The following is a 12,021-nucleotide window of genomic DNA, read 5'->3' on the forward strand; positions in this document are numbered from 1 at the left end:
AGGTTACCCTGACCTTCCCAAACCACCACCACCAGGTTACCCTGACCAGCCCAGACCACCACCACCACCACCAGGTTACCCTGACCAGCCCAGACCACCACCACCACCACCACCAACAGGTTACCCTGACCAGCCCAGACCACCACCACCACCACCAGGTTACCCTGACCAGCTCAGACCACCGCCAGGTTACCCTGACCAGCCCAGACCACCACCACCAGGTTACCCTGACCAGCCCAAACCACCACCACCAGGTTACCCTGACCAGCTCAGACCACCACCACCAGGTTACCCTGGCCAGCCCAGACCACCACCACCACCAGGTTACCCTGAACAGCCCAGACCACCACCACCACCACCACCACCAGGTTACCCTGACCAGCCCAGACCACCGCCAGGTTACCCTGACCAGCCCAGACCACCACCACCAGGTTACCCTGACCCGCTCAGACCACCACCACCAGGTTACACTGACCAGCCCAGACCACCACCACCACCACCAGGTTACCCTGACCCGCCCAGACCACCACCACCACCACCACCACCAGGTTACCCTGGCCAGCCCAGACCACCACCACCACCAGGTTACCCTGACCAGCCCAGACCACCACCACCAGGTTACCCTGGCCAGCCAAGACCACCACCACCACCAGGTTACCCTGACCAGCCCAGACCACCACCACCAGGTTACCCTGACCCGCTCAGACCACCACCACCAGGTTACACTGACCAGCCCAGACCACCACCACCACCACCAGGTTACCCTGGCCAGCCCAGACCACCACCACCACCACCAGGTTACCCTGACAAGCTCAGAATCACCACCACCTCCAGGTTACCCTGACCATCCCAGACCACCACCACCACCACCAGGTTACCCTGACCAGCCAAGACCACCGCCACCAGGTTACCCTGACGAGCCCAGACCACCACCACCACCACCAGGTTACCCTGACCAGCCCAGACCACCACCACCACCAGGTTACACAGACCAGCCAAGACCACCACCACCAGGTCACCCTGACCAGCCCAGACCACCACCACCACCACAACCAGGTTACCCTGACCAGCCCAGACCACCACCACGTTACCCTGACAAGCCCAGACCACCACCATCACGACCACCAGGTTACCCTGACCAGCCCAGACCACCACCAGGTTACCCTGACCAGCCCAGACCACCATCACCACCACCACCACCAGGTTACGCTGACCAGCCCAGACCACCACCACCAGGTTGCCCAGACCACCACTATCACTACCACCAGGTTACCCTGACCAGCCCAGACCACCACCACCAGGTTACACAGACCAGCCCAAACCACCACCACCAGGTTACCCTGACCAGCTCAGACCACCACCACCAGGTTACCCTGGCCAGCCCAGACCACCACCACCAGGTTACCCTGAACAGCCCAGACCACCACCACCACCACCAGGTTACCCTGACCAGCCCAGACCACCGCCAGGTTACCCTGACCAGCCCAGAATACCACCACCAGGTTACCCTGACCCGCTCAGACCACCACCACCAGGTTACACTGACCAGCCCAGACCACCACCACCAGGTTACCCTGACCAGCCCAGACCAGCACCACCACCACCAGGTTACCCTGGCCAGCCCAGACCACCACCACCACCACCACCAGGTTACCCTGACAAGCTCAGACCACCACCACCACCAGGTTACCCTGACCAGCCCAGACCACCACCACCACCACCAGGTTACCCTGACCAGCCAAGACCACCACCACCAGGTTACCCTGACCAGCCCAGACCACCACCACCAGCACCAACAGGTTACCCTGACCAGCTCAGACCACCACCACCACCAGGTTACCCTGACCAGCCCAGACCACCACCAGGTTACCCTGACCAGCCAAGACCACCACCACCAGGTTACCCTGACCAGCCCAGACCACCACCAGGTTACCCTGACCAGCCCAGACCACCACCACCACCACCACCAGGTTACGCTGACCAGCCCAGACCACCACCACCAGGTTGCCCAGACCACCACTATCACTACCACCAGGTTACCCTGACCAGCCCAGACCACCACCACCAGGTTACACAGACCAGCCCAAACCACCACCACCAGGTTACCCTGACCAGCTCAGACCACCACCACCAGGTTACCCTGGCCAGCCCAGACCACCACCACCACCAGGTTACCCTGAACAGCCCAGACCACCACCACCACCACCAGGTTACCCTGACCAGCCCAGACCACCGCCAGGTTACCCTGACCAGCCCAGAATACCACCACCAGGTTACCCTGACCCGCTCAGACCACCACCACCAGGTTACACTGACCAGCCCAGACCACCACCACCACCACCAGGTTACCCTGACCAGCCCAGACCACCACCACCACCACCACCAGGTTACCCTGGCCAGCCCAGACCACCACCACCACCACCACCAGGTTACCCTGACAAGCTCAGACCACCACCACCACCAGGTTACCCTGACCAGCCCAGACCACCACCACCAGGTTACCCTGACCAGCCAAGACCACCACCACCAGGTTACCCTGACCAGCCCAGACCACCACCACCAGCACCAACAGGTTACCCTGACCAGCTCAGACCACCACCACCACCAGGTTACCCTGACCAGCCCAGACCACCACCACCACCAGGTTACCCTGACCAGCCCAGACCACCACCACCAGGTTACCCTGACCAGCCAAGACCACCACCACCAGGTTACCCTGACCAGCCCAGACCACCACCACCAGCACCAACAGGTTACCCTGACCAGCTCAGACCACCACCACCACCAGGTTACCCTGACCAGCCCAGACCACCACCACCACCAGGTTACCCTGACCAGCCAAGACCACCACCACCAGGTTACCCTGACCAGCCCAGACCACCACAACCAGCACCAACAGGTTACCCTGACCAGCTCAGACCACCACCACCACCAGGTTACCCTGACCAACCCAGACCACCACCACCACCAGGTTACCCTGACCAGCCCACACCACCACCACCAGGTTACACAGACCAGCCCAGACCACCACCACCAGGTCACCCTGACCAGCCCAGACCACCACCACCAGGTTACCCTGACCAACCCAGACCACCACCACCAGGTTACCCTGACCAACCCCGACCACCACCACCAGGTTACCCTGACCAGCCCAGACCACCACCACCACCACCAGGTTACCATGACCACCTCAGACCACCACAACCAGGTTACCCTGACCAGCTCAGACCACCACCACCAGGTTACCCTGACCAGCCCAGACCACCACCACCAGGTTACCCTGACCAACCCAGACCACCCCCACCACCACCACCAGGTTACCCTGACCAGCCCAGACCACCACCAGGTTACCCTGACAAAGCCCAGACCACCACCACCCACCACCACCAGGTTACCCTGACCAGCCCAGACCACAACCACCACCAGGTTAACCTGGCCAGCCCAGACCACCAACACCCCCACCAGGTTAAACTGACCAGCCCAGACCACCACCCCCAGGTTACCCTGACCAGCCCAGACCACCCCGACCACCACCACCAGGTTACCCTGACCAGCCCAGACCACCACCACCACCACCACCACCAGGTTACCATGACCACCTCAGACCACCACAACCAGGTTACCCTGACCAGCTCAGACCACCACCACCAGGTTACCCTGACCAGCCCAGACCACCACCACCAGGTTACCCTGACCAACCCAGACCACCCCCACCACCACCACCAGGTTACCCTGACCAGCCCAGACCACCACCAGGTTACCCTGACAAAGCCCAGACCACCACCACCACCAGGTTACCCTGACCAGCCCAGACCACAACCACCACCAGGTTAACCTGGCCAGCCCAGACCACCAACACCACCACCAGGTTAAACTGACCAGCCCAGACCACCACCCCCAGGTTACCCTGACCAGCCCAGACCACCACCACCACCACCACCAGGTTACCCTGACCAGCTCAGACCATCACCACCACCACCACCACCACCAGGTTACCCTGACCAACCCAGACCACCACCATCACCACCACCACGTTACCCTGACCAGCCCAGACCACCACCAGGTTACCCTGACCAGCCCAGACCACCACCACCACCAGGTTACCCTGACCAGCTCAGACCACCATCACCACCACCACCAGGTCACCCTGACCAGCCCAGACCACCACCACCAGGTCACCCTGACCAGCCCAGACCACCACCACCAGGTTACCCTGACCAGCCCAGACCACCACCACGTTACCCTGACCAACCCAGACCACAACCACCACCACCAGGTTACCTTGACCAGCCCAGACCACCACCACCACCAGGTTACCCTGACCAGCTCAGACCACCATCACCACCACCACCAGGTTACACAGACCAGCCCAGACCACCACCACCAGGTCACCCTGACCAGCCCAGACCACCACCACCAGGTTACCCTGACCAGCCCAGACCACCACCACGTTACCCTGACCAACCCAGACCACAACCACCACCACCAGGTTACCTTGACCAGCTCAGACCACCACAACCAGGTTACCCTGACCTGCTCAGACCACCACCACCAGGTTACCCTGACCAGCCCAGACCACCACCACCAGGTTACCCTGACCAACCCAGACCACCCCCACCACCAGGTTACCCTGACAAGCTCAGACCACCACCACCACCAGGTTACCCTGACCAGCCCAGACCACCACCACTAGGTAACCCAGCCCAGACCACCACCAGGTTACCCTGACCAGCCCAGACCACCACCACCATCAGGTTACCCTGACCAGCCCAGACCACTACCACCACCACCACCAGGTTACCATGACCAGCTCAGACCACCACCACCAGGTTACCCTGACCAGCCCAGACCACCACCACCAGGTTACCCTGACAAACCCAGACCACCACCACCACCAGGTTACCCTGATCAGCCCAGACCACCACCACCACCAGGTTACCCTGACCAGCTCAGACCACCACCACCACCAGGTTACCCTGACCAACCCAGACCACCACCACCACCACCAGGTTACCCTGACCAGCCCAGACCACAACCACCACCAGGTTACCCTGGCCAGCCCAGACCACCACCACCACCACGTTAACCTGACCAGCCCAGACCACCACGCCCAGGTTACCCTGACCAGCCCAGACCACCACCACCAGGTTACCCTGACCAGCCCAGACCACCACCACCAACAGGTTACCCTGACCAACACAGACCACCACCACCACCACCAGGTTACCAAGACCAGCCCAGCCACCACCACCACCACCAACAGGTTACCCTGACCAGCCCAGACCACCACGACCACCACCGCCAGGTTACACTGACCAGCTCAGACCACCGCCAGGTTACCACCACCACCAGGTTACCCTGACCTTCCCAAACCACCACCACCAGGTTACCCTGACCAGCCCAGACCACCACCACCACCACCAGGTTACCCTGACCAGCCCAGACCACCACCACCACCACCACCAACAGGTTACCCTGACCAGCCCAGACCACCACCACCACCACCAGGTTACCCTGACCAGCTCAGACCACCACCACCAGGTTACCCTGGCCAGCCCAGACCACCACCACCACCAGGTTACCCTGAACAGCCCAGACCACCACCACCACCACCACCACCAGGTTACCCTGACCAGCCCAGACCACCGCCAGGTTACCCTGACCAGCCCAGACCACCACCACCAGGTTACCCTGACCCGCTCAGACCACCACCACCAGGTTACACTGACCAGCCCAGACCACCACCACCACCACCAGGTTACCCTGACCCGCCCAGACCACCACCACCACCACCACCAGGTTACCCTGGCCAGCCCAGACCACCACCACCACCAGGTTACCCTGACCAGCCCAGACCACCACCACCAGGTTACGCTGGCCAGCCAAGACCACCACCACCACCAGGTTACCCTGACCAGCCCAGACCACCACCACCAGGTTACCCTGACCCGCTCAGACCACCACCACCAGGTTACACTGACCAGCCCAGACCACCACCACCACCACCAGGTTACCCTGGCCAGCCCAGACCACCACCACCACCACCAGGTTACCCTGACAAGCTCAGAATCACCACCACCTCCAGGTTACCCTGACCAGCCCAGACCACCACCACCACCACCAGGTTACCCTGACCAGCCAAGACCACCGCCACCAGGTTACCCTGACGAGCCCAGACCACCACCACCACCACCAGGTTACCCTGACCAGCCCAGACCACCACCACCACCAGGTTACACAGACCAGCCAAGACCACCACCACCAGGTCACCCTGACCAGCCCAGCCACCACCACCACCACCACAACCAGGTTACCCTGACCAGCCCAGACCACCACCACGTTACCCTGACCAACCCAGACCACAACCACCACCACCAGGTTACCATGACCAGCTCAGACCACCACAACCAGGTTACCCTGACCTGCTCAGACCACCACCACCAGGTTACCCTGACCAGCCAAGACCACCACCACCAGGTCACCCTGACCAGCCCAGACCACCACCACCACCACAACCAGGTTACCCTGACCAGCCCAGACCACCACCACGTTACCCTGACCAACCCAGACCACCACCACCACCACCAGGTTACCCTGACCAGCCCACACCACCACCACCAGGTTACACAGACCAGCCCAGACCACCACCACCAGGTCACCCTGACCAGCCCAGACCACCACCACCAGGTTACCCTGACCAACCCAGACCACCACCACCAGGTTACCCTGACCAACCCCGACCACCACCACCAGGTTACCCTGACCAGCCCAGACCACCACCACCACCACCACCACCACCAGGTTACCATGACCACCTCAGACCACCACAACCAGGTTACCCTGACCAGCTCAGACCACCACCACCAGGTTACCCTGACCAGCCCAGACCACCACCACCAGGTTACCCTGACCAACCCAGACCACCCCCACCACCACCACCAGGTTACCCTGACCAGCCCAGACCACCACCAGGTTACCCTGACAAAGCCCAGACCACCACCACCACCACCACCAGGTTACCCTGACCAGCCCAGACCACAAACACCACCAGGTTAACCTGGCCAGCCCAGACCACCAACACCACCACCAGGTTAAACTGACCAGCCCAGACCACCACCCCCAGGTTACCCTGACCAGCCCAGACCACCACCACCACCACCACCAGGTTACCCTGACCAGCTCAGACCATCACCACCACCACCACCACCAGGTTACCCTGACCAACCCAGACCACCACCACCACCACCACCAGGTTACCCTGACCAACCCAGACCACCAGGTTACCCTGACCAGCCCAGACCACCACCACCACCACCAACAGGTTACCCTGACCAGTCCCGACCACCACCACCACCAGGTTACCCTGACCAGCCCAGACCACCACCACCAGGTTACCCTGACCAGCTCAGACCACCACCACCAGGTTACCCTGACCAGCCCAGACCACCACCATCACGACCACCAGGTTACCCTGACCAGCCCAGACCACCACCAGGTTACCCTGACCAGCCCAGACCACCACCACCACCACCACCACCAGGTTACGCTGACCAGCCCAGACCACCACCACCAGGTTGCCCAGACCACCACTATCACTACCACCAGGTTACCCTGACCAGCCCAGACCACCACCACCAGGTTACACAGACCAGCCCAAACCACCACCACCAGGTTACCCTGACCAGCTCAGACCACCACCACCAGGTTACCCTGGCCAGCGCAGACCACCACCACCACCAGGTTACCCTGAACAGCCCAGACCACCACCACCACCACCAGGTTACCCTGACCAGCCCAGACCACCGCCAGGTTACCCTGACCAGCCCAGAATACCACCACCAGGTTACCCTGACCCGCTCAGACCACCACCACCAGGTTACACTGACCAACCCAGACCACCACCACCACCACCACCAGGTTACCCTGACCAACCCAGACCACCAGGTTACCCTGACCAGACCAGACCACCACCACCACCACCAACAGGTTACCCTGACCAGTCCCGACCACCACCACCACCAGGTTACCCTGACCAGCCCAGACCACCACCACCAGGTTACCCTGACCAGCTCAGACCACCACCACCAGGTTACCCTGACCAGCCCAGACCACCACCATCACGACCACCAGGTTACCCTGACCAGCCCAGACCACCACCAGGTTACCCTGACCAGCCCAGACCACCACCACCACCACCACCACCAGGTTACGCTGACCAGCCCAGACCACCACCACCAGGTTGCCCAGACCACCACTATCACTACCACCAGGTTACCCTGACCAGCCCAGACCACCACCACCAGGTTACACAGACCAGCCCAAACCACCACCACCAGGTTACCCTGACCAGCTCAGACCACCACCACCAGGTTACCCTGGCCAGCGCAGACCACCACCACCACCAGGTTACCCTGAACAGCCCAGACCACCACCACCACCACCAGGTTACCCTGACCAGCCCAGACCACCGCCAGGTTACCCTGACCAGCCCAGAATACCACCACCAGGTTACCCTGACCCGCTCAGACCACCACCACCAGGTTACACTGACCAGCCCAGACCACCACCACCACCACCAGGTTACCCTGACCAGCCCAGACCAGCACCACCACCACCACCACCAGGTTACCCTGGCCAGCCCAGACCACCACCACCACCACCACCAGGTTACCCTGACAAGCTCAGACCACCACCACCACCAGGTTACCCTGACCAGCCCAGACCACCACCACCACCACCAGGTTACCCTGACCAGCCAAGACCACCACCACCAGGTTACCCTGACCAGCCCAGACCACCACCACCAGCACCAACAGGTTACCCTGACCAGCTCAGACCACCACCACCACCAGGTTACCCTGACCAGCCCAGACCACCACCAGGTTACCCTGACCAGCTCAGACCACCACCACCACCAGGTTACCCTGACCAGCCCAGACCACCACCAGGTTACCCTGACCAGCCAAGACCACCACCACCACCAGGTTACCCTGACCAGCCCAGACCACCACCAGGTTACCCTGACCAGCTCAGACCACCACCACCAGGTTACCCTGGCCAGCGCAGACCACCACCACCACCAGGTTACCCTGAACAGCCCAGACCACCACCACCACCACCACGTTACCCTGACCAACCCAGACCACCACCACCACCACCAGGTTACCCTGACCAGCCCACACCACCACCACCAGGTTACACAGACCAGCCCAGACCACCACCACCAGGTCACCCTGACCAGCCCAGACCACCACCACCAGGTTACCCTGACCAACCCAGACCACCACCACCAGGTTACCCTGACCAACCCCGACCACCACCACCAGGTTACCCTGACCAGCCCAGACCACCACCACCACCACCACCACCAGGTTACCATGACCACCTCAGACCACCACAACCAGGTTACCCTGACCAGCTCAGACCACCACCACCAGGTTACCCTGACCAGCCCAGACCACCACCACCAGGTTACCCTGACCAACCCAGACCACCCCCACCACCACCACCAGGTTACCCTGACCAGCCCAGACCACCACCAGGTTACCCTGACAAAGCCCAGACCACCACCACCACCACCACCAGGTTACCCTGACCAGCCCAGACCACAACCACCACCAGGTTAACCTGGCCAGCCCAGACCACCAACACCACCACCAGGTTAAACTGACCAGCCCAGACCACCACCCCCAGGTTACCCTGACCAGCCCAGACCACCACCACCACCACCACCAGGTTACCCTGACCAGCTCAGACCATCACCACCACCACCACCACCAGGTTACCCTGACCAACCCAGACCACCACCACCACCACCACCACCAGGTTACCCTGACCAACCCAGACCACCAGGTTACCCTGACCAGCCCAGACCACCACCACCACCAACAGGTTACCCTGACCAGTCCCGACCACCACCACCACCAGGTTACCCTGACCAGCCCAGACCACCACCACCAGGTTACCCTGACCAGCTCAGACCACCACCACCAGGTTACCCTGACCAGCCCAGACCACCACCATCACGACCACCAGGTTACCCTGACCAGCCCAGACCACCACCAGGTTACCCTGACCAGCCCAGACCACCACCACCACCACCACCAGGTTACGCTGACCAGCCCAGACCACCACCACCAGGTTGCCCAGACCACCACTATCACTACCACCAGGTTACCCTGACCAGCCCAGACCACCACCACCAGGTTACACAGACCAGCCCAAACCACCACCACCAGGTTACCCTGACCAGCTCAGACCACCACCACCAGGTTACCCTGGCCAGCGCAGACCACCACCACCACCAGGTTACCCTGAACAGCCCAGACCACCACCACCACCACCAGGTTACCCTGACCAGCCCAGACCACCGCCAGGTTACCCTGACCAGCCCAGAATACCACCACCAGGTTACCCTGACCCGCTCAGACCACCACCACCAGGTTACACTGACCAGCCCAGACCACCACCACCACCACCAGGTTACCCTGACCAGCCCAGACCAGCACCACCACCACCACCACCAGGTTACCCTGGCCAGCCCAGACCACCACCACCACCACCACCAGGTTACCCTGACAAGCTCAGACCACCACCACCACCAGGTTACCCTGACCAGCCCAGACCACCACCACCACCACCAGGTTACCCTGACCAGCCAAGACCACCACCACCAGGTTACCCTGACCAGCCCAGACCACCACCACCAGCACCAACAGGTTACCCTGACCAGCTCAGACCACCACCACCACCAGGTTACCCTGACCAGCCCAGACCACCACCAGGTTACCCTGACCAGCTCAGACCACCACCACCACCAGGTTACCCTGACCAGCCCAGACCACCACCAGGTTACCCTGACCAGCCAAGACCACCACCACCACCAGGTTACCCTGACCAGCCCAGACCACCACCAGGTTACCCTGACCAGCTCAGACCACCACCACCAGGTTACCCTGGCCAGCGCAGACCACCACCACCACCAGGTTACCCTGAACAGCCCAGACCACCACCACCACCACCACGTTACCCTGACCAACCCAGACCACCACCACCACCACCAGGTTACCCTGACCAGCCCACACCACCACCACCAGGTTACACAGACCAGCCCAGACCACCACCACCAGGTCACCCTGACCAGCCCAGACCACCACCACCAGGTTACCCTGACCAACCCAGACCACCACCACCAGGTTACCCTGACCAACCCCGACCACCACCACCAGGTTACCCTGACCAGCCCAGACCACCACCACCACCACCACCACCACCAGGTTACCATGACCACCTCAGACCACCACAACCAGGTTACCCTGACCAGCTCAGACCACCACCACCAGGTTACCCTGACCAGCCCAGACCACCACCACCAGGTTACCCTGACCAACCCAGACCACCCCCACCACCACCACCAGGTTACCCTGACTAGCCCAGACCACCACCAGGTTACCCTGACAAAGCCCAGACCACCACCACCACCACCACCAGGTTACCCTGACCAGCCCAGACCACAACCACCACCAGGTTAACCTGGCCAGCCCAGACCACCAACACCACCACCAGGTTAAACTGACCAGCCCAGACCACCACCCCCAGGTTACCCTGACCAGCCCAGACCACCACCACCACCACCACCAGGTTACCCTGACCAGCTCAGACCATCACCACCACCACCACCACCAGGTTACCCTGACCAACCCAGACCACCACCACCACCACCACCAGGTTACCCTGACCAACCCAGACCACCAGGTTACCCTGACCAGCCCATACCACCACCACCACCACCAACAGGTTACCCTGACCAGTCCCGACCACCACCACCACCAGGTTACCCTGACCAGCCCAGACCACCACCACCAGGTTACCCTGACCAGCTCAGACCACCACCACCAGGTTACCCTGACCAGCCCAGACCACCACCATCACGACCACCAGGTTACCCTGACCAGCCCAGACCACCACCAGGTTACCCTGACCAGCCCAGACCACCACCACCACCACCACCAGGTTACGCTG

The sequence above is a fragment of the Salmo salar genome, chromosome 09, assembly GCF_965601325.2.
Source record: "Salmo salar chromosome 09, fSalSal1, whole genome shotgun sequence".
Lineage (NCBI taxonomy): Eukaryota > Metazoa > Chordata > Actinopteri > Salmoniformes > Salmonidae > Salmo > Salmo salar.